Genomic DNA, 25098 nt, shown 5'->3' with positions numbered 1-25098 from the left:
ATCCTTTGTCTGATTCCTTCATCAGCCCCAAGAATGGTGCTGCAGGCACTGGTAATATCCAGATTGGACCACGGAAATGCACTGTATTTGGGCGCTGAAAAATCCTTGATCTGCCGCTTGAAGATCTTTCCGAACGAGGCTGCCCGCCGTCTTTTTCAGCTGGCCAGATATGCTTCTGTCTCCCAGCTGATCCACAAATTACATTGGCTAAAGGTCATTAAGCGCATTAAATTCAAGGCCTTACGTAACATGATCTGAGCCAGACACCACCTGGCCCCTTCCAAGGATTGGTGTCACACGACGTGCCCACCCAACTGCTGAGATCATCCAACCTCTCACTGTTTATTACACCCAGGTTTCGTCTGGCCCGCTCGAAGGGTCATTCTTTTTACTACCCGGGCCCGAAACTCTGGAACTCTCTTCCTGTAGCTCTCTGGAACTGTCATTCCCTACTTACTTCTTTGTAAGAACCTGAAGACTTTGCTCTTGAGTTGTCATGACTGAGCTTTACATCACTTGGGTAGCTGTTGTACTATCTGCAGTCCTTTTTGCATCTCTGCTCGCTGCCTTGCTCTAGCGCTGGGAGACCCTTTTTGGGTAGCTGAGCAAGTCCTTTGTAATAATAATAATAATAATAATAAAATAGTGCCGAACTGGGTCAAAGTCAAAAGTTCAGGCCGATCGCGATGGAGCGTGGATCTTATACAGACCCAGATTAGTCCTGTTGAAGTTTTGCCTTCTCCAGTTTTGTACCAAGAGCCCTGTTTGCGTCGCAGAGGGTCACAGGGACCGAGTAAAGCAAGGCAGGTGGTGGGGGCCATGTGACGCGAAGGGCATGCAGGATGTTCCAGGTGGGGGCTGGGCTTTGTGATGGAAGTCCTCCATTGAAGATCCATGCTTGCTGTGTGAAGATCTGGGTTGGTGGCGGCTTACACTAAATTTCAGTGCAACCTGAACCGTTCCGGTGTGAACGGGCAGCCTTTGCAGTCACAAAGAGCCCAAAAGCTTACTTCCTCCCTGCCAATGTCTTCAGGTAACAAAATGCTTCTATACATACACACTAACCTCAACAGATGCCAAAGGTGGCAACCAGAGGCTCGGGATTAAGGGGCAAGCCAGCCTCCACTCTACTATGAATCCAGAAAAGAAGACTTCCCCTAGATCGTGTTCCTAAAGGTATCTACAGAGTTAGGGGGGATGCATTGCCAATAGGGGCATCTCACAAAAAGTTACAGACTGGCCTCACACAACGCCCAGTGTCATGCTTCATCATCTACTGTCCTCGCCCTCTAAAAACTTGGTTTGATAGAGGGCGGACATACACCTGGAGGCAGGAATGCGCTTCTAAATCTAAGTGATGGCCGTGGGGGGAGGGGAAAAGTGTACTAAAAACCATTACCCTTGTCCATATCCTACGTTTAGTCAGGGATCAAAGGTATGGAAGTTAAAAGAGGTGGTCGGTGATATGGGACATTAATCTCCCTTCACCGTGTTATAAAGAGTCAACATGCTTCTGCTAAAGTGTCACCGAAGGGTACGCAGCATTCTTCAGGACCAAAGGGGAGGTTATTACCTAGAGGTCCACTTCCCAGCACCTAGTGTCAGAAAAATGGACCTGCTACTAATTTGTGAAGGGGCTGTGAATTACAAGTACCCCTCTTGGTGTAGTAACCCAATGAGTGACTCCTATAATCTAGCCTACTTGCTCCATGGGAGGGCAGAGGTGGAAGGACCTACTGAGACTTTTGTCTTCAGTGTTTCCAGCAGCTTTCCCTTAGGCGTCCTCTTGGTCTCCCCGTCGAAGGCCAGTGCTGCTTACCAACCTCAAGTGGCTTCAGAGTGCTTGAGGTATAGATACATAACACAAAGGTTGGTAGCACAATAGCGTTTTGCACAGCCCGGTAATGAAGACCCAGGTAGTTTAGGAGTTTTGGATGCACTGAAGGATGTATCCCAGAAGATGGCAAAATATTAAAAAACAAGTTCCTGAAGACAGTGGTGAATTAAGGGTGCTGGTCCTAATTGTATAACAATCAAAGAACTAAAGATTCACACATGTTTTTATGAGTACAGTAAAAGGTAATTTTTAAACATCTTTTTTTAACATTTAGCGATCCAATCAGTTGTAAATACACCACAGTAGTTATACAGACAAATAAGGATTCGAAACATGATGTACGTGTTCCCTTCAGTGCCATTTGTGACAGATCGGTACATTCCCATCCAGCAATACAATCAATACATCTAAACTTGGAATTGACACTTCGGTAGACATACTGATGGGGGCAGTACACACTCTCACACTGTGGACAATACTCCTGCCCCAAACCCTCTCCCACTTCTTAGGACATCCCTTGCTCTCATAAACCATCTTCTCCGCCATCATACATCATTCCATGTATCTTTTCCAGACTCTCAGAAGTGGTGTGGACCCAACACCTGACAGGTGAACTATATTACGTTTTGCAACTATCATGCCCAAAGACATCCAAATTTGTTCAGTGCGAACCAAGTCAGTGGCATCCCACACATTAAGGAGGCACCACTTAGCCGAGGGTGGCAAATCACTACCGCATGTGGCATTCATGCATGCCTTTGTAGATACTGAAAAGGTTTGGATTATTGGACACTCCCAAATGATGCTAAAGAAGGAACCCTCGTGGCCACACTACCTGTAACAAATCGGATCTGACCCCCTGCCCATTTTTACCATCGGTTTGCAAGATAAATAAGATTAAGCATGGACAAAATTTGCGAATTCACGGATTTCCCCACGAAATCGCAACACAAATCAGCGAATTTGTGAATTTTACCGCGAAATCGCGGATTTTTTTGCGATTTGTCTGGAGTACTTTCTACTGGCTAATCCAGTAAGTGCTCCCTCACTGGGTAAATGTATAGTGGTTTTACTACACTGAGGTTGCGTAAAGGGCCGGAAGATGTGTGCCTGTAACTCAGGCACAGGCACATATGGTCACTGGAGACACATCTTCTGGCCCTTTACGCAGCTAGAGTGTAGTAAAAGCATTATGGGGCAGATTTACAAGCCGCTTGCGCCTCTTTTGTGCTGCAGTTGCGTCACTTTTGTGACGCAGCGGCAGCACAAAAGATGCGCCATGGTGCTGGTTATTAACAAGGTGACGGATCTGAGAGATGCGTCACGTTGTAAAGCCCTGCGCCATCAGGAGGCGTTCCGGCGCAGGGGAGGGCGTTCCTGCACAGGAACGCCTCCTAAAAGTGGCTGAGTGAAATCTACAAGATTTCACTCAGTCACTTTTAGGCCAATGCTGCGTCAAAACCCTGCGCCTGCTTGAAGCAGGCACAAGGCATGACGCAGCATTGGGGAGAAAGGGCCCCCCAGAGCATTGCTGGAGCTGCGTCGCGCTTGCGACGCAGCTCCAGCAATGCGCTGCTTTTACAGCACAGTTATTCCCTTGTTTTTGTGCCCTTCTGCCCTCTGTTAGACTCGTTTTTTGTGCCCTTCTGCCCTCTGTTAGACTCGTTTTTCCCTTGTTTTTCTGCCCTTCTGTCCTCTGTTAGACTGTTTTTTTGTGCCCTTCTGCTCTCTGTTAGACTTGTTTTTCCTTGTTTTTCTGCCCTTCTGCCCTTTGTTAGACTGCTTTATGTGCCTGTCTGGCCTCTGCATCACCACATCACTCAGTGCTACCCCAGCATCACTCAGCACCACCACATTATCACTCAGCACCACAACATTATCACTCAGCACGACCACAGCACCACTCAGCACCACCACAGCATCACTCAGCACCACCACAGCATCACTCATCACCACCACAGCATCACTCAGCACCACCACAGCACCCCTCAGCACCACCACAGCATCACTCAGCGCCACCACAGCACCACTCAGCACCACCACAGCACCACTCAGTGCCACCACAGCACCACTCAGCACCACCACAGCATCACTCAGCACCACCACAGCATCACTCATCATCACCACAGCATCACTCAGCACCACCACAGCACCCCTCAGCACCACCACAGCATCACTCAGAGCCACCACAGCACCACTCAGCACCACCACAGCACCACTCAGTGCCACCACAGATTCACTCAGCGCCACCACAGCATCACTCAGCGCCACCACATTATCACTCAGCACCACCACAGCACCACTCAGCATCACCACAGCACCACTCAGCACCACCACAACCCCACTCAGCACCACCCCAGCATCACTCTGCGCAACCATTCAATAACAACTGCTTCAAACATGTTCTCTCAATGTTTCAAGCTTTATTACAAATGTCACAAAAAGATGTTAATATTTCACTTCTGTTCTTGGATTTTCGTCACAATAAAATACACTGAACATAATCTTCACAAAAGTTATTTACAAAAGTTTAAGCTATTGCCATTATAAATTAAAACCACTTTTATTTAAGTATTCATTATTTAAAAAATTAAAAGCCATTGTAATTTGTAATATCAATACATCTAAGTCACGTAAATACAAAACATGTTGCATTACAAATGCTATAGGTGTCACATTTGCGAAAGTTATAAGTATTGGCATTGTAAATGCCAAAGCTATTAATTTAGCTATTTTCAAAACCAACGCATAAATAAAAAAAATTGTCATTTACAGGACCAATAGCTCAAACTTTCTTAATGCGAGACTTATTGCATTGCAAATGCTTGTTTTTATATCTGTCAGTGCTTCCTATTGAGGTTTAATTTTTATGACAGGTGCCTCATAGCCTACTTGTAACTTTTCTCTGACCCTGCTTCAAGGGTCAGAGCAGGGTCAGAGAATAGTTGCAAGTAGGCAACGAGGCGCCAGGAAGCACTTACAGGCTTACAGCAGCAGGTGCCCAAGTTGAAGTTAATTTCTTTGTAACCCTTTTGTAAAAGGTTACAAAAAATTACCTTTAACTTTTGCACCTGCTGCTCTAACCCTGCAAGTGCTTGGCTGAAAATTCGTCCCCGCTGATTCGCGGATTTTACCTCGATTTTGCGAGATTCGCGGATCACGAAATCACGGAAAATCCGCAAATTCCACGAGCGGAATGAATTTTCAGCCCATGCTTAAATAAGATCTGTAAAGTATTTTGAGATGCACCAATCTAAAACGTCCCTAACAGCCATCTCCCTGAGCAAAACCAGTGCCTTTGGCCAATCATCATCAGCCATGTTCCCCAGGTAAGCCCCTATCAATCCTGCAAACAAAGAAGTGTATATGAGGAGTTGTTTATTAATTTTCAGTAAGTGTGGGATTGTCACAATGGATAGAGGAAGCATCCCTAGAATACTGTAAAGTCATGGGTTCGTTGGATCTTCCAAGATCAACTACAGTCCCCAGAATCCCAGGGATGTTCACCGTAGCGGACGCACCCGCGTTCCAGGAAGCCAGTGAACAAATGAGCTTTCGGGGTGCCAGTTGGGTGGTGTCGTTTATTCCTCGCCAGGAGCAGAGTGTTCGTGAAGAATAGGTCTGGTAAGGGTGAAGAGGCACCGTCTGTTCTACCCCCATTCACATCACCCTAGTGTGCTTCTCTGTGGCATGTCTTTGTTGGTTTTTGTTACACTGCTGTTTTTCCCCTTTGGTGTACGCCGGAGTTCTGGTTACGTGGGGAGAAGGAGCAGAACTTTTCATTGGGACTTCCTAGTCCCTGCTCATCTCTGGACACGCTTTTCATTAGTGCCTGGCAATTTTGCTTTCTGTTTCTTCCAACAATACACGCTGGGAGCGCAGCTGCTGGGTTGCCTTTTCTGTTTATTTCTCGCAACACGCACTGTGCGGTTGCAGGGGTGTTCTGCTGATTATTGGCAGATATCTGTTCTCCTGTGTTGGTGAGTTGATACATCAGCTCATACAGGGAGAACAAGCAAAACCAATACAATGATATACCTTGTTACCCAGTATTTGTCATTTTAACTGCCTTACGAGTTCCCAAGGAGATATTGGGAAAACAGTATTCTGAGTATCAGTCAGGAAGTGTTTCAAAGAGGATGCAATACCAGTCATTTATTGCGAATTGACATGTGGTGTAAAACTTGTGTATTGGATTTACGTTGCTTGAGACAAATTAAAGGATTTATAGAAACAAAATACAGCCCAATAGAAATTGGGGTTATTCTACTGGCATTCTGCTGTTGGATAAAGCCAGCCACTATGTTTTTTTTATTACTAACCCATGCTGTTGTCTGGGCTTGTCTCTTTCTGTTTTCCATAGCAGGGGTTGATCTAGTGATCCAGGAAGGCACCTCTCCTACCCTGTTACAGCTATATCTTTGAACCCCATTGGTATGTTCCTTCTCTCAGGTGATATCGATACTACTTGCAGATATCGGCACTAGATATCGTTTTTTCTGGTTTGTTCATTTATCCTAGATCATAAAATGTCATCCTTCTTGGGTTTCCTGCCAATTATAGGGAGGGTACAGTTGTTTTAATATTGATGTGTTGTGTTCTCAAACGTTGTTGTTTTCATTACAGGCCTTCTTCCCTGCTGTTTCCATCCTTCCCTTCCCCCACTTGATCACTCCATTAATTCTGCATGTATATATTCAGACCTTGGGCTATCAGGAAGTGGGCCATATTTAGCAACATACGATACTGAGGATTCAAGGCTACGGCAGGGATATTGCCCTGCGGGTCACATGTTCTTCTAACTATCTACTCCCTAATGACAATGATTCCGGGTGGTCCACACCCTGGGAGAGCACCACCTGGAGAGCATGTCAGACCTGAAGTTAACGGAAGGTTTCTTTAGTCTGCAGGTGAAAATCACTCTGAAGGTCAGTGAATGAGATCATTGCTCCACTGGATCAGAGATCTCCCACTCCTTAGAGTTCAATAAGGTCCCATTTATCAAAGCCTGGTCGTGTTCCCAGCTTGCCTAATATTTTGTAGTCTTATAATGGTGTGACTTGAGTAATTGTATTCCCCCAAACCAGTGATTAAGTGTCACATGCCAAAGGTGGACCATGAGCGCCATTAGTCCTGCGATGTGCACATTATTGAATTAGTATAAAATGCCCCAGATAGCCTCCCGGGCATAAGAGATGTCGCTCCATAGGGAATGCTGGTTCATCTACAGGCTGATGAACTCATTGATTGATACCCGCCAGCTGCACCACCCTGTAATATAACTGTATATCCGGCAGGGTAATTCCTCTATCATACCAGCCAGTTTTTAAATATTTTACGGGAACAGAGTATAGCTTATTTTGCAGCACGTAAAGGAAAAACGGCATCATATTAATAATGCCTCTTTTCCGAGCAGGGTAAGTGGCTTCCATTGCTGAACAAGCCTTTTTAGTCACATCAGCGGGCTTTGGAGATTTATGGTAGCAAATAAGTCAGGATTAGTGATAATATAAACCATCTTTTACTATTTGCGCCTCACAATCAGGTGGTAATCTTGGCGACTGTCAACATAGGACATATATCAAGGATTTGAACCAATTAATAGTATAGCCTGAATATCTACTAAAGTTGGTAAATATGTGTAATATTTTATGGATGGAGGTCTGCAGAGCCGCAATATAGAATAGGACTTTTTCGGTATAGAGAGATAGTCTGTCTTCCCAGTCTTCCATCCAGTGCAGGCCATAGATTAATGGAACCCTTTTAACCCAAGCTGCCTATAGCTCAAGGATAAAAGCAAAAATAAGTGGTGAGAGAGGGCAGCTCTGCCTAGTCCCATACTGAAGGGGAAACACATGAGATGTCTTCTTATTTTAAACAACCTGGACTAAAGGTTAGAAGTAAAGGAGTTTCAACTAAGACAAAGATTTTGGGCGGATGCCCAGGTGCTCCAACATGGCAAAAAGGTATGGCCACTCAACCATGTCAAAGGCCATACGTGCATCAAAGGACAGTATCACTGCTTCCTTACAGATCTTATCAACACTCCATAGAGGCAATGCACATTGAGGTCTGTGTTTATACCAGGCAGAAAGCCTGAATTTTCATGCACCTACCTGGAAATAATTTGAACAAGTAAGGACACCAGAAGCTTGGTGAGGATTTTGGCTTCAGTATTGAGAAGCAAAATAGGTTGGTAGGAGGCACACTGCTCTTCTGGCCTACCCTCCTCATGTATGACCACTATGAAAGCTAATCGTTGATCTTCGGAGAGTGTGCCCTTTTGCCGGCTCTCCACATGCGCCTGTAGCAGCAATTGGCACTATGGTGGACACAGACTTTGTACTCTTAAATGCCTTTGTGAATCAGCCACGAAACATTGAACTCCCTATTAGTAAAAGTGCAAATAGAGCACAGTCCTTTCTATTTGTTTTAATTGTTTATGCATATTCCCTGAATATTTCCATTTTAGAGCTATGGGGGCTAATATATAAAGGCACATAAGAGTTCTAAAGAAGTAACTTATCACATGCTCCTAAAAATCTTTATCCATTGGCCATCTTTCTTGATAGCTACTCTATATAAATGTACTTTTGCTTGTAAAAGTAAACAAATAAGCAAAAATAGAGTTTGCTGCCACATATTTTACTGTCCATTAACCATATTCTTTGGTTTGAAATTCCCAAAACGTGTCTAATCCTTTAATCACAGGAACCAAATTATGGGACTCTGGGATTCCCCAGATCCTCCATTTGATGGGCAGTATGTGTGGTTAGGTATTTTAAATGTATTCATTGATTTAATTTCACACAACTCCTTCCAAGTTATTTCCTGTGTCTCTGAGAGCGTATCCTCTTTCCTCTTCCTTTCTTACTCCTGAGGTTCAATTCATGAAGCTATCTGTACATTTAATTGTACAAGTCTGAAATTGAAATTGGTATGGTAATTGAGCATTAACTAAAAATCACACAATGAAATGTCAGTATTTAATGGGTGTGCAATTACCAAACAGGTTTGTTGGGTCTTGGACTGAGACCCAAATTGTTTCTAGGACTTTATCAAGTTCTATGACTGTTTTTGTGTATTTCAGAACAAAATAGAAAACAATGTGATTTGTTCTTGCCTCCCAAAAACCTCCATACAGGGATAGTGGCCTTGGAAAGCATTAGCAGTGGGGATAACTCGGTTAATTCCATACATCAAAATCATGCAAAATTACCTATGAATTCCACAACATTATACAGAATTATGTGAGAAGAGTAATTCTGTATTGAGCACTATTTTCTTAGTGTAAAAATGCCCCCCACATCCAAAATGGACACATGGTTGCATTTTGCACTAAAAAATAGTAGTAAATCCAAGAGAACGTGAATATGAGCCGTCACTCAAACTCGCTAAATGTGCACCTTTTGCAGGATTCCTCCAACTCACTACCAACATTTAGCGCTATTCTCTTACCACCAAATGCACCCTCACATCCACAATTTCCCTATACTTTTTACCATTAAATTATATTTATTTATATATTTAACTAGGTAAATTAATTGTATTGAATTTAAAATTATTTCCTATAAGGTTTTATTTTACGTTCATAACTCTATTGTTTTCTATGGAAGGGGATTGCAGTACCAGTGGTTGGCCATGTGTGGTTGTGGAATTCAGCTCAGAGCTGGAGAAATGTATTATCATTTTGAATCCTTTTGAGGCGGTAGTAACTTCAGAAGTGCAGTTTGTGAAAATGAATTGGCTTACACTTTAATGGGAGGTTAAATATGCCTCCCAAAACGCATTCCTGACCCACCCTTAATCCCTTCTTACTCACCCCTTTCCCCCTTCCCTTTAGTAGTAAGTATTCCCAATTTTCTAGCTAGTCCCTTCTGTCCCAACCGCATTTACTATAAACATGCAGTTACATCTGCGGCTCTAGGGGCAGAGATCTCTGCACAGCTGCAGATAGGAAAGGCTGCATGTAGGTATGTGAATAGTATTTTGTGGTATGTTTTGTAGTACTACAGAATGTACTACAAATGCAATCTGAGAATAGCCCCCTGTATGTTTACAAAATATTTCATATTATGAACTGCATTTGAGACGTTTACCCATTATAATAAAATAGAGCTCCAATTACCAAGGTAGTGAATGACTGCCCATGTTCAAACAAATGATGTAGCCTGATTTCATAATAATACACAGCACCACAATCACAATATGAAATTAATTGGTTAACATATTAGGACTTTAACATTGGCACCTTTGAACCAGCATAAGGTTGACAGTAAAGGATTCTTTAGATCGATTCCTTAGGGAGAATCTGTGGGTCTGGTATTTAACCTGGCTTAACCTGGAGAGTAGCAGCAGTGCCAGAAACCTGGTGCAAGCTGTCTTTCTAGTGGAACTACATTGGCTTGCTGTGGGTGCACACCTGTCTCAAAGCAATTCTGATACACCTTAAAATTGGCAGCCTTAGCCAAGCAAGTAGTTGAGTCTGGTTCTTTCTGCTTCCTCTCCACAGTTGTGGATGTATTTTGTGTTTTTTTCTTTCCTCTTTTTGATCTGGCTGAAAGTTTGTGTTAGTAGTACCACCCGGGGAATCCCTCTAATGAGCGGTTCATTTATTCCTTGGTGCTGTGTTATTCACATCTCAAGTTCCATGAGTCACAATGGGAGTTCATGTGGTAATGCATGCTTTTTCTTGTTCTAAACTGCATTACACAAGTGTCAGTACTGCAAGTCTGTTGTTAATTTCTTTAATTTACTTTATGCAAAGTGTAGAATTTAAAACTTCGGATATTACTTGTCAATATAACCAAGATTTCTTGTCCTTCTGACTTCTAGGTGGTATTTGATTGTCCATATTCCTGGGTAAGGTGTTCTTTAGTTTCCTTCTTTTCACAGTAAATGAGCTACCTCCTGTCTGGATTCTTCTCAAAGGCAGGATGACGCCATTCTTTATCTAATATTCACCTTTTGTGTGTTTCAAATTTGATTGTGGAAATATTAGCCCTGTATACTGGCTTGCCGTAAGAAATTGCGTTATTGGTTGTTGGGGGGTTGGAAACTTCTCTCAGGTAACAAACACAATCCATATCAAGCTTAACCACAAAAAGATACTCAATTAACTTGTGCTCATCTCACTGGTAGCATGGTACAAAAACAGTCCGACATTGCTTAGAGGCACTGTGTATAGTATTTAAGCAGTAGTAATAAAGTGACAAAACAACATAAGAAACATCACAAACCAGTTTGTAAAAATAGAGAACATTCTGATAAATAAAATTATACTAGAACAACAAAAATCCAATCAGTAGAACCAGAGATATGCAATTGTACATTTTTAAGTGGCAATAAAGTCTAAGAACTCAAGGTGCCACAGTCATCTGGTAGCGCTAGACCGGGAGAAAGTCACATGGCCAGGCCGACTACCATAGAGCGTGATTTGGATGCAAGGACCAAGTTAGTCCTGTTGAAAAGTTATCTTCTAAGACCCAAGCAAAGAATTCAATTTGCGTTGGAGAAGGCTGAAAGTAGGAGGTTAGGTATTGTGTCATGGACAGTTGTCACAGTTACAGGAAGAGCAGGTTGTGCGTCATGGGTAATTATACTTATAGAGTGAAGAGCCAGTCAAGCATCACGGATGGTAGTTACTGTAGCCTTGCGCTGGTGGTAGTCGCGAGCTGGGTATGCTGTAGCACGAAGTGCTGGTCGCTGCAGACCATCAGTCTTGGCATAAAAAGTAAGTCTCACCAGATTTCCATGCTGGTGGTCATCGGGAGCATCAGAGTCTTGCCACAAATGGGCCTGTTCACAGTAACAAGAAGGCCAAGCATCAAGATGTCCACCTTTTCCTAAAGAGAATGCATTCTGATGCCAAAAGAGAGCCCAAGACCTGGGGAGGTATCTTTTGTAAATGTAAATGTAAATTGATACTTGTATAGCGCACTACTCACCCGCAAGGGTCTCAAGGCGCTTGTACGAATACCGCTGTGGAACCCATCCTGGCTTTCCCTGTGAGGCGTCCACTCCTGGGCACCCCCAAGGTGGAGGCCAGGCTTCCTTAGGGTTGTGGGGCCGTTGTGGAGATTAAGCAAGCTATTGCCCAGAGTTGCAGAGTGGGACTCCATGATTGGAATAGGCACTGAGGCGAGAATTATCAGGTCCATGGAATTTTTGAGCCCAAGACCCGCTGAGGCAGGGAATTGAACCCTGGTCCTGGGCTAGACCTCTGCGTCAGGGTCTGCCGCTCTTATCATTGAGCCACACTTCTCCGGGATCAGGACTCACTCCAGCAGAGGGCATCAGGGCTCAAGAAGGTCCAGTTGTGGGTCCAGGTAGGTCCAGTTGAATCAGGACAGCTGGGCATTTGCAGGGAGGCCTCTGCAGTTTGCAGTGTCCCTGTTTCTCAAACAGAAGGCCAGCCAATAGACCCTTGGAGTCACTCTGGATAGCCTAGGATGAAGGCTTCCTTCTCAAGCAGCAAGGCAGTCCGTGAAGAAGCCACAAAGTCCTCTGAGAGCAGGGCAGTCCATCTCCTGTAACATCCCAGGTTCGGAGTTTTCTGAAGAAATACTCCGGAGGTACAATAATTATACCTGGTTCCCACCTGTGTGTGAAAAGACTTCCTATCCTACCCCCACATATAGTTCTGGAATGTTCGTTCTTCTCTGTGTCAAGGCTGCAAACTGTCAGGGAATGGCAAATGGCAGGGCAGGCCTGGTATTATGTAACTTTGTGTTTGTAGCAGGCAAAGCCCTTTGATGTGTAAGTTGGGCCGGTTGCAGCTCCTTTCCCGTCACCCTGCCAGGATTGCTCATCAGTCCCACACCTAAGACCCCTACAATACACAAACCCCAGAAGCAGAGCCATTTACTGTCATGTGGCCCAGTACCCTGGCACAAATGGTTGGGACAAAAAAATTCCAACTTTCTAAAAGTGGCACTTTAAGAATTGTAATTTAAAATGTCACTATAAAGTGGATGGTAAATTACAATCCATTTGACGGTAAACAGTTTATTTCTACCTGTTGCCAATACAAACTCATCACTTGTAATAAGCCTTAAACAGTGAAAAATGACTCTAGAAGTATTTCACTGCCAGGACATGTAAAGCAAAGTACATATGGCCTACGTTTTTATATTGTGTACCCTGCCCTAAGAGCATTTAGCGGCCTCTTTAGGGGTGATTTGTAATTATTAAAAAGGAAGGTTTAGGCCTGGCATAAGGTTTATTTTGCGTGGTTAAAATGTCAGTTTAAAATTTGTTTACAAGCTGCCGTGGCAGGCCTGAAACATGTTTTTAAAGTGCTACTTTAGTGGGTGAGACAATGAGCTCTGCAAGCCCAATATAGCATTTAATTTAAAGGCCTTAGGTACATGTTGTACAATTTACAAGGGACATATAAGTAAATAAATGTGCCAATTAGGTGTAGGCCAATTGTAATATGTTTGAAGGAGAGAGCACAAGCACTTTATAACTGGTTAGCAGTGGTAATGTGTACACATCCTTAAGCCAACAAAAACAAATTCAGCAGAATGGGGGCAAGAGGGCGTGAAGGCAAAACATTTGAGGGAATACCATGCCATGGATGTCAGGTCCAATACTAGTCCAGGGAATGAAGCGAAGGGTTTTGTGGGATATTGTTCTTGCGACTGTTAGCCAGTGTAGTGCTTTGTGGGCAGGTGATGTGGCTCTGTCTGTTCAAGCTAAATTCATGCCTGGCAGCTGCATTTTGTACTCTTTGGAGCTCACTTAATAGGCACTTTGTGAATCCATTTTTAGTATTGCTAATGCTATTGAGGTCTTTACTCTATGTGGGTAGCCCTAGAATGGAAGATCCATCATTGTGTTCTCATGATGTTGAAAGCACTTTTTGTCACATTGTTGATTTGACTTTCAAGTGTGAGTTAGGAGCCTATGGTCACTCTTAAGTTCTTTACTTTTGTGGCTGTGGTAGGGGGAGATCCAATTTCCCTAGGTCAGACTGTGGTGGTGATGTTTTTTTTCCATAGCGTAAGGGTTAAGTTCTCAATTTTAGTAGAGTTTACTTTGGCACAATTCTGTACCATCCAGGTGTAATGCATTTGTAAACATTCAGCGAGTCCAGCTGCCTTCAAATCTGATAGTGTTTCCAGTTTAAGAGTATTCTATGTGTCATCGGTATAATTATGACAAGTTTGTTTGAATGAGTACTCAGGGATCATTGACGGGTACATGTAGTAGAATCAGAGTCAGAATGTGAGACTGATGTTGATAGGAATGACGGTGAAGTCACAATTTGTGTTCAGTCAGTGAGGTATGACTTAATACATTTTAGTGCAGTGCCTTGAATCCCTTGTGATGTAGTCTTTCAAAATTGTATTGCTGGTACACATTATCAAAAGAAACTGATAGGTGAAGTAGGAGAAGCAGTGCAAATCCATTTGAATCCACACGTTTTCTTGAAGTTATCCCAGCTATAAATGAGTGCTGAAGAAAGTTTATTGCATGATTTAAAAAACCTTTGCAAGTTACAAAAGATTAAAATGGATGTATTAAAGCAAAGTAAAACCATGATTCCTTATATTAGAAGACTCCCGCCGCCCCCGATTGTCAGAGGTCTCTTGTGGTTGCACTGCCTCCAAAATATTGATGGCGACCCCTTTGGGGCTATTCTGGTCGTGTCCAAATTAAAAAAAAAATGGAGTGCCGGAGTAGTCCAGCCTGTGTGCTCAGCGCCTTTAGCCTGTTAGTTTGATGACACTAACAGTTCATCCTTCGTCTAGATATCTGCAAGGAGATACCGCCAGTTATTTTCCTAATGAAGGATGCTGTTCATTGATCCCCTCCACTAGTTTTTTTGCAGCACGATCCGTAAACCTTACTAGTGCACAGTTTAAATTGGTGTTCCATGGGTAAAAGCAGGCCAGTACTGCGGCTCTGCATGATCTGACCTCTTTAAAGTTCCAGTCTTTGCGTAAAAGGGACCGTCTTTCCTTCAGCAAGTTTGGACAGAGGCATAGGATGTGTATTAAGTCTTCCCTGTGATTACCACAAAGACAACAATGTTCTTGGCCATGGTCTCTTTTCCATTTGGGCAGATGGCACAGCAAGTTGATCACTCTCATTCTCAATGTAAAAAAACTTAATTTAGTGTGTGTGGTAAACAGCAGGGTTAGATAACCCTGGGGCATCAGCTGGGCATATGATGACAGGGTCATCCAGCCGTGGCTTCTTCTTGCTTGACATGCCTTATCTTCCAATGAGGAGAGTTTGTTTGCGCTTATTTTTGCTAGCCTTTTAAATTCGTTATGGCTGATTTGTAGGTTCCAAAGTTCGTTCAAGCCTAGAGTTTTTAGTCCTCTTGCCCAATATTCATGCCCTGCTCGCCATCGTTTCGTATTCAGGCAAAGCCATAGGCGTTGAGCTAGGCTGCCTTCCTTTGACGACCTCAGTTTATGGCAGCACATTAAGAAGCTCATTAGTCTGGCAGTGATTGATTGCAAATGCCCAGTTCCAGCCTAATTTGGGCTGGTGACGTGTGTTTTGGCAGCTTGAATACTATTCTATAGATTTTTGCAATGATTTTGACCAATTGGCCGCTATCCAATCCTTTTAGCACCTCACTTCCATACGTTAATGTAGGAATGACTTTCGCCTGTGCTGCCTGCAGTGTTGCTGCGAAAGTTGGGCCGAGTAGCTTTTTGTGAATAGAGCTGATTGCAAAAGCTAGTACTCCTCCTTTTTTTTAGGTTCTTCTAAGTGGGTTTTATATCCTCCGTTATTGTTGAAGAGAACTCCTAAGTACTTATGGCAGTTGGATTCTGCAATTCTTTCACAATTTAAGACCCATGCCAGCTTCTTGGGCCTTCCTGGACTTACCACCAAGATTTTAGTTTTCTTATTATGTATCAGGAGCTTGTTGTTATTTGAGTATTCAGCGGTAGCGTCCATGAGTCTTTGCAGGCCAATCTTTGTTTTGCTTAGAAGAACCACATCGTTGGCGTAAAGAATATTTGACAGCTGGAAATAAGCTAGTTTGGGCGCATGAGAGTTTACCTTGTTTAAGGCTTCCGGGAAGTCTGAAAAACATAAGTTAAAAAGTGTGAGGGTCAGGACACATCCTTGTTTTTGGCCTTTCATCATTAAGACGGGGAGTGACAGTCTGTAGCCATCCCCAATCTTATTCCTGACCCATGTGTCCTGGTGCAGGAGCTGTTTGGCTCTTAAAAGGCCATTTGGAATGTTCAATCTGGATAGCTTCGGCCAAAGCTTGGACCTGTTGACTTTATTGAATGCAGCTTTTGTAATCTATAAATCCCATGTAAAACGGGCTAGTGCTAGTCTCCGCCTGATCTATCAAGCAGGAGAGAGTCATACGATTGACCTAGGTACCAGTGTCACTTGTAAATCCTGTCTGGTTCAGAGGAATTACAGAATGGCCGTCTGCCCATACCCAAAGTGAATTGAGAAATATCCCTGCAAAGTACTTTGCTTCATTGTCGATAAGGGCAACTGATCGATAATTCCCTGAACATTTTTTCTCCCCGCCTTTAAAAATTGGTGCAAGAATCGATCCTTGCCAAGAGGGCGGAATGATGTTATTTTGTAAGATAGAATTGAAAAGTGGAGATAGCTTGGAAGCCCATAAGGCTGGATCCTACTTGAACAAAGCCCGAGGTATGCCTCCTGGAACTGGGGCTCCATCCTTCCGACCCTTTTTATCTGTTTTTCAATTTGGTCCTTCGGGACAGTTCTATGAGCGGTACAGCTTCGATGAGTTAAGCTCTCTGTTAGTTTTTCAGTTATTTGACCTTCGTTGGAAAGTTCATCCATAGTTAGCATTTTGGTGTGTTGCTTTGAAGGCCAATTAGCCACTTTTGGGGCTTTGCTGCCCTCTTCGCTGGTATTCTGATCAGAAATGTTATCTTGGCGATCATTGAAGTGACTGTACAAAAAAGAATACCACTCCAACTCCAACATATTTGATGACGTGACTTTCGGGACATGCCCTCCAAGACTATTAATGGTACGCCAGAACCTTGCAGAATTGTTTTATTTTATATCTTGATATAATTTGGTTCAGAAAGAATTCCAGTGGGCTCTGCATTGTTCTCTTTTTGCATTCTCTAGATGTCTGCAGGCCTCTCTCAGTTTGGTTATTGTTGGAGGGTCCGTTGGCTTTGTTTTTAATTCCAGCCATAGCCAATTCATAGTTCTTTTTGCTGATTGTATCACAAGATTTCAGGAGGTCGGCGATTGTGCCCCATTTGATTTTGCATGCGTTATTGGTTTTAAATGTCTGTCTGTCATTTTAATTACAAATGTTGTCCAATTAGCAATTTGGTCATTGGCTGACCTGCTGGTGCTCTCAAAAATTTGTTTTGCCTCCATTGTGACTTGTTGCAATTTGCTGACTGAGCACTTGTTTAGTTTTAAATTGATCATGTACCTATCAGATGCCGGAGCCCTTCCCTCTTCGTGTTGCATTAGTCTGGTGCTAAGCGATATTTCTTGCGGACTTTGAACGCTTTCTGTTCTATTACCTAATCCGAAGCCTAGTATTTGATGCAGGAGGGAGAGGCTGACAAAGGTGTAGTCGATTAAGGAAGCACCATTTTTTGATAGGTATCAGAGGCCGGGTGGCTTGTCGGGAAGGATGTGACCATTGAGGGCTCCAAGGCCTAGGTGTTCCAGGTTACCTTGTGAAGAGCGTCCCTTCAGGTCTTCCTTGTGCCATCCATGGAAGGTCCTGCGGTGGTATGACCCAAATGGTTTCTTGTGATTTAGTTACCTTGTTTTTCTGTAAGTCAGACATTAGCCACATGTTAAAATCACCAGATAGTATTATCTCCACATTCGGGGATCCAGATTTCATTTTTAATGCTGACGCTGTCACCTCATCTGAAAAGGACTGCCTCAACACTGAGTTTGGGCGAACATAGGCATTCATTAGAGTGATGGACCTAGGCTTGCCTTTATTTGTACTACAAGAGATTCCCACAGACTGGAGGGAATAGGATGAGCTCACAAGGTCCCATGAAGCAATTGCCATTTTTATTGATATATATATTGCTAAGCCACCGCTGCCTCTTCCCGAAGATTTCAGTTTCAGGGCTGGAATATGGAGTTTTTAACCCTTCTATTTGCTGCGGCTCCACAAGCCACGACTCTTGTAGTAGTATTATCTCAAATGATCGTAGATAGGAGATTGTTGCTTTATCCCCCAGTTGATTTGTTAGCCCATTGATATTCCAGGAGAAAATCCTTAAAGGACAAGTATTATGACCCGTTTGGCTATTTTGATGTCAGATTAGTAGCCAAGTTGAATTTAGAGAGCCCGCCAGCCATGACTATGTTCCCGCCTCTTCCCGATCCCTATTGAGTACGGTATGCTCCCCTCTTGCTTTTTTAACTTTAGGGTCGGAAGTGGGAGTTTTGTTACAGGCACTCCTCAAGACTGAATATACTGCTGTTTTTTCTACATGTGAGTGCTCAGTGCATCGGCTTGCCTGCAGAAAGTGTGAGTAGCCTGGTTTCCTACCGGGTTGAATGAGTATGCCCCACTGCTTGAAGGTTTCTGTGTGCCCTAAGATATTATTAATTGCCTCTGTCGAACTCCAAGTGACCTTTGTGGTTTCATTTATTTGCCCCAGGCCAGGTGTGATAAAATCTATCGATATAATGTCTTGTGACGTTATGACATTTGACAGGCCTATTGCTTCTATCAATTAGATGATGTTCCCGCGGTTTAGTATATCACAGCTGCCTTTGGACTTGTACTCTGGATAGAAAAGCGTAAAGGTTGGATCACCATGAGAAGGGGCCATTGGCAGCCTTGAATTTGGCTCTGGCCTTTGTGCACAAAGCGGCTGATCTGTTCCTAGTGGGGGTCCTGATGTTTGCTCGTTCGTTGCTATGTGAATAGGTATATAAGGTGCTATATTCCGTGCACTAGGGGACTTTCGATTTGTGCTGTGGTCTTTTGTTGCTTTGCCCGGATGAGTTTGATGTGAGCTGCTGGTATGAGCTTGATTCGATGAGTTTGTGCTGTCAAGCAGGATAATTGGCTCAGTGGAACTTTGACCCTCTGCCTTTTGCAGAGGCGTTGGGTCAGGAGGAGCCATATGAGTGGTTATAATTGGCTCCATTTTCCCCCTGTATGCCAAGTGGGCCTTATATGCCCCTGCTACATCCTTTTTCATTGCTGGTGACTGAGTGCCAATCTTCTTTTGTTTGCCACTTTCCAGTAAGTTTGGTTGGTCCTCTCATTGTTTTTTTGGCTCATCAGTTCATTTTAAGTCATAACACTCTGTATCTGCTGCACTTCTGTAGGTGTTAAATATCGGGTAGAGGCTCAGGTCTTGTTTGGACCTACGGATCTTATTACGGCCTTTTCGCTTCCTTTGTCTTTTCCCCTTGCCAATCTGGTCTTCCATATCTTGTTCGGTTAAATGTGGTGAAGTAGACTTTGCTTTGCCTGCAATTGGGGATTTGTGTTGGTCACCCGTTAAGCTGCTGGTGGCCGATATATCCTGGGGTGAAGACGAGTCCCTGACCTCAGTCCAACGTGCCCCTGGATTTGCTACTGCTTTTGCTTTGTTTACAAGACTTGAGTTGCTGTTTCTAGCATTTGTGGGGGGAATGGCTTTAAGTTTGTGATTTCTTTTAGGTCTACCAATAGTTTGTTCATCATATCTGGAAGGGTGCTCAATATCTCGACTATTGATGAACAATCGCATCCTTGTTGCGGGTTGTCTACTGCTGTTTGGGCCCGTTTCATCAAATTCTTCAGGTTTGTAATCTTATCATCTATTTTGACTACATACACAGCCAGTGTGTTCAAGAGGCTGATTTGTATGTCCATTTTGTTGGCTTGATAGGTCATTGCATCAGCCGGCCTTTGTAGGATGTCCAGAGCTGTGGCCCATGCCTTCTCTTGAGTGAAATCCTCCGTCTTCTCCTCCTTTGGAGAAGATGATGGCCGAGGGTGGCCAGGGGCATCTTTGCCGTATGAAAACAGCATTTTTTCCCATTCTTTTGATTCAAAAAAGGAAAGATCTCTCTCCACTGCATGAGCTTCCTCTGTGAATGGCGTGGGTGCAGACCCACTTGAGACGTGTTGTACGCGTTGGGCAGATTTTCGTCCTCCATCCCCCCAAGGAGGTGAATGGTCCAGTGTTACAGATGGTATAAGAGCTGAAGTGGCTTCTCCCTCCTCCTTCATTGCGGTTGATCTACCCTTATTGGCAGGATTAGCTGGTAGTTCAGTATAATTCCGCAATGTGTTCAAACTGGCGTTGTGGGGGACAGTATTAGTAGCTGCAGGATCGTTCATTGTCACACTGTTAGATTCTATTGAAGAATCGATATTGTTAAAGATAGAATTTGATCTGACGACAGAAGTGGCTATGAAGTCACCCCTTGGCACTGATTGAGTTGGAGTGATCTTTGTGTTGGGACTTCCCAAAGTCGTAGCTGTATGAACCCCTATACTGCTCTGCATAGATGAATTACAGACTCCGCCCTCCTGTGATGGTTTTGGCTCATCACATTTTCTGGTGACTAACGTTTGGTTGTTGTGAGATTTGCCTATCTCATTGTTGCCGTCTGAGCTTCCCTTACTGATAGTCATTGTGGGGCTCAGTGGAATGGGTAGACCCTTGATTTCCATATTGCTTGAAAAGACAGCTGACCCTGCATCTTTCAGGAAGGCACATTTTTTCGTTATTTTTGGTTGTTTACTGAGTGGGTTACGGTCCGCCACGCCTGCCTCCTTCAAGTGTAGTTGGGTCGTGCTAACTATAGTACTTCCAAAAACACTTTGTGACAGGTTTAGTAACTGGTCAGTATCCACGGTTGATGTCTCTAGTTTACCTCCCTGTTTCTTTCTCTTTTGTAGAATTGTAGACCTCAGCTTGCCTGATCTCATCCTCTACTTTGGCCGTGGAAGATAAGTGAAGAGCTAAGAGACCTGTTTTTGCCGTTCGAGATGACCGTGTGGACCACGTACGAACAGTGAGGAAACTGCAGGTGAACCACTCTCACAGTGGAGCAAGGTTGCAGGAAAACAGGATGAGGGAAAAATAATTGAGGTGGGGTTGAGATGGAATTTGCGGTTCCTTGCGTTGCCTTGCCCGATTCACCCAGATAACCCCTCTCTCTTTTTCTTTTCCCTTTTCCCTTAGCTTGAATAAACTGTCTTTTGTAGTCACTTTCGCTTTTCACTTGACATTTTTCGTCCCAAGCCCTGGCATTCCCAGACACTGATGCAAATCTGCCACAGTTCTGCCACAAGGCTGCCACTAAAGTGAACTTGGGTTGTAAACGGCAGCTGAGTTAAAGCGGACCATATCTGATCTACCTCTGGTGCCCTGAAGCACCCTGTAGCTGGCCACTCCTCTCTGGTGTGCACTCTGATTGCTGGTTCTGTTGTGAAGACACCGCTGTCTCCGCCGCAAAGAAGGCACTGCAAAGAGGGCACCGGCACCAACTCTGGCTCTGAGGTGAACAGCAAACACTCAGCGCCCAACGCCGGAAATACAATGTGCAGACCGGGACCAAAAACCAGGGACCTACAACAGTAAGCAATAGTAAGCAGGGATGAGTGTGGGCTTGGGGTAGTTGAAGTAGTAGTCAAAGCCCTGCAATCCTGATGGGCCAGCAGGAGATCAACAGGGGGGTAGCCCGCAAAAGAGGGTGGAGGGTGGAGCAGATCCTCGACTTCCCTTGGCTCCTTTAACCCCCCCAGATATCAAATGTCAGGTGACTGGCCACTCAATTCCCAATGACCTTGTTGCTCACCAACATCATCAGGCGTGACTCTCCCCGCAGTTCTCACCTCGTGATTCCACCAGGGGTCACCCCGGCATTCCCAGGACTCCCGGCGTTCCTGCACTTTCACTTTCCCTGGCTGCTACCAGCTGGTGGCTTGTTCCGTGTTCCGTGGCAGACTGCGGCCCTGATTATTTGCCTGCGGGAGCCTGGCAAAGATGGACTGGAGCTGCAGCACGGAGAGCAGATTGAACGGTACCAGTGCCAGGTAGAAGTGGCGGGAGGTGAGAGGTACGGAGCTGCAGAGAACGGCAGAAGGCGGCAGTTCTTAATTTACTTAGGTGGCTCCCGGGACCTCCGCTCTGGCAGTGGATCGCAGGCGGCACGGGCACACCAGAACTCTGGAACACCAGGCGGAACACCAGGCGACTCAACGGTCAAGCTGCGGACCACAAACAACCACAGCAGTGGGAGCTTGTGGATTTTCAGAATCAAGCAATGAGTGCTGACTTGGTACATCTTCCAAACCAAAATCCTACCCGTTGGTTCTCAAAGAGATTGTTTATTAATGATTAACTCAGAACTTTTGATGAATGCTACTTTTTCAGTGGGTTTACCCCCAAAGTGGTCTATTTGACATAGGTCTGTAATTTGTCTGGCTCTCTGGGACCATCCCTTGCGTGTTCAAATATAACAAATGATGTTTCTAGTTCACATTGCAATATTCCTGATGAGAGTGATTCGTCGATTTTCTGGCCAGTAGGACTGCAGAGGTAGCTTCGAGAATATTCTTGAGCACATATGCATATGGTGGGCGCATGACCCAGCAATACTGACAAGATATACTTAGCCAACTGTTTCTTTTAGCACTCGTTGATTAAAGAAGAAAGGTTTCAGGCATGCAATGCTGTTATCAAGATTTCCAATGCCATGTGGGGACTGATTATTTTTGTTTGGAAGTGTTTGGAAATGTTCTGTGCTGTTTGGGTGGGTCCAAACTGGGGTGGCGCGGTGAACAAAAAAACAATAAATTAAGCCCAGATCCGTGACTAGGGGAGAATGTTTGATTTGTTCAGCATCCCGTCCATCTTTTGTTCTTTTGCACATACTAACCAAATCCTCCCAAATCCTTAACTACTCACGAGCAGTGCTGGTGAAAGCAATTCGATGGCAGTGGCATTAAATCGAGCATTTCCAACATGACAGTGGCATAGCATAGGCCCAACAGAACCTGTGGTTCAATAGAGTTGGGAGAGGCTCAATCTTTAGGCACTGCCATCTTCGCCCAGGGTTTTATACCAGTGAGGCGGCCAGTCTCCATGATATTGGGGGGGGGGCTTCTCACCAAATATTGCAGATGATGCTGGCCTCATCATTTTGTGTTAAACTCCTGCAAAAATTAAAGTTCTTATTCCAGTAATTTCCCCAAAATTCTAGTGGTGTAATAAATGAAACATACTTCCTCTGACTAGTTTATTCGTTATATTCCAACATCGCTTGAACTATATAGCTCAGCTCTTGAGAACGTCTAGTAATTTGTTATTTTTATTTTACCATAATAGATGTTTAAGCTAAATGGACTGCATGGAGAATACGTTTGCAAATTCTGTTTAAGAATATTTCGTAAACCTATGCGATAGCATCTACTAAAACTTAATCAATTAGAGAAATACGCACATTATAACATCAAAACTGACTCAATTCCCGACAATTGGAAAATTGTTCACTTCATGCTCTGGCCACATGTGTTTCGTTTATAAAATGATAGTTCTCCTATTTCTGCTAAAACAAGAGCAATATGACCGAGCGCTCACCAAGGGCATTTAGGCCCACACGACTTTACTGGGAAATGCTGGGTCACTGAACCATGAAATTAAAACATTGTTTATTTTTACCAATATTTTCATGTGGCTGTGATAGGAGGTAGCCTTGCTGAGTTGCAATGTTTGCTAGAATAAAATGCATCAATCGTGAATGTTTGTGTAACACCTTTGACAGGTCCACTGCCTGAAAAAACGTGTTCTTCCATTATAGCATAAAACGCAACTAATGACAGCACGTCACATATATTCAGGATACGTTTACACAGGGTACATACACAGATACACAAAGTACATGCTTTCCCTACCAAGTGAACAAAAGGTATGCTGGGGAAAAAAGATTAAGACGCCGAGTAAAATGACGTCATAGGCTGCCTGGCGCTACTACGCACAGCCTCAGCATCCATCGAAGGCAGGGTTCCAATACCAATAGCTAAGCCTTCAAATACCCTCAGGTTCTGTGTAATTTGTTCCTCTAGGAGCATATTAAGCTACATGAGGCTGCGGCAAATCTATAAAATCGTTTTATAATATTCCGAAGTGGCTGCGTATTTACAGTCTGCATTCCCTTTTCAGCATTTCTGACTCAGGCTGGTTGTGCATGTTCCTATATAAGAGGGTGTTTTAGGCAAGTGTAACTGTACGCTATGTTAGTCTTTTTTGCAAAGCAAACACACAGTTCTTCATGGTGTGTGATCTACCGACAAGAAGATTGTTGGACCTGTCAGCCTTAGGTTGGTCTTCCCCTACATTTCTGCCCTTTTGCCTCCTATTTTCACCGTACCTTTTTGTTGGACTTTAGACTCTGGGTGCCTCACCACTGCTAAATAGTGCTGAGGTGCAGGTGCTCTCCCCTAAAACATTGTGACACTGGCATATCTGCCACAGGCCCTTGCTACCGCAGTGAGGCCTAACCCTCCAATTGGGGACCCTCCTTTATTAAATAACTTCTGACTGGGACCTAATAAGTCTGTCATGTTTGGTCTTGTTGGACTTGGGCGGGGAACACTTTCCAATGATATATGGGGTTTAGGCACTACTTCCTTAGAGGTCCCACTTTTAGAAAGTGGACCCTTTCCTGCCTACACTTAGCCTGGGCACTGTAGACTCCTCCCTCCCCTCTGCATACTGATAGCCTGCCTGGTTTGGGAGGTGGGAGTGGTGATTCACACCTTCTCCCCTGGAATGGACTGCCCTTTCTTTTGTCACTGTGACAGCCAGGTCAGGGAAGGCAGAACTCCCTGGACTCTTGCAGAAGCCCCTGCCCCCAGACCCTTCCAGAGACTTCCACCACCTTCCAGTAACTGGACTGTAGAATATATAAGGGAGGGTCCTGGCCTCACATCTTTGTTACACTGCATTGACCTGGATGAATCCCTGCTGGAGTGAGGATTGCTGCTGCCAGGGGGACTTGAAATGACACCCCCAGAGTGTCTCCCCAATATTCATAAGACCTGCCTTTGGGACCACAATCCTTGTTAAAGACTGCCTCTGCAGAGTTTGTAAGTATAACAACATCTTTCTTCAAGGAAATTACCTCTGCAGAGCTCATACAGGCAACCACGTGATTCCCCTCCATGAACTGAGGACTACGACATTCAGGGAAACTGCCTTTCTGGAACTGCAACATTTTTAAAAGGCCCCTGAAGTACTTGGGAACCACAACGAGCTCTTCAGGTTGTCTCCGCAACACCG

This window comes from Lissotriton vulgaris, chromosome 12, assembly GCF_964263255.1.
Source record: "Lissotriton vulgaris chromosome 12, aLisVul1.2, whole genome shotgun sequence".
Classification (NCBI taxonomy): domain Eukaryota; kingdom Metazoa; phylum Chordata; class Amphibia; order Caudata; family Salamandridae; genus Lissotriton; species Lissotriton vulgaris.
This window is presented reverse-complemented; position numbering follows the sequence as displayed.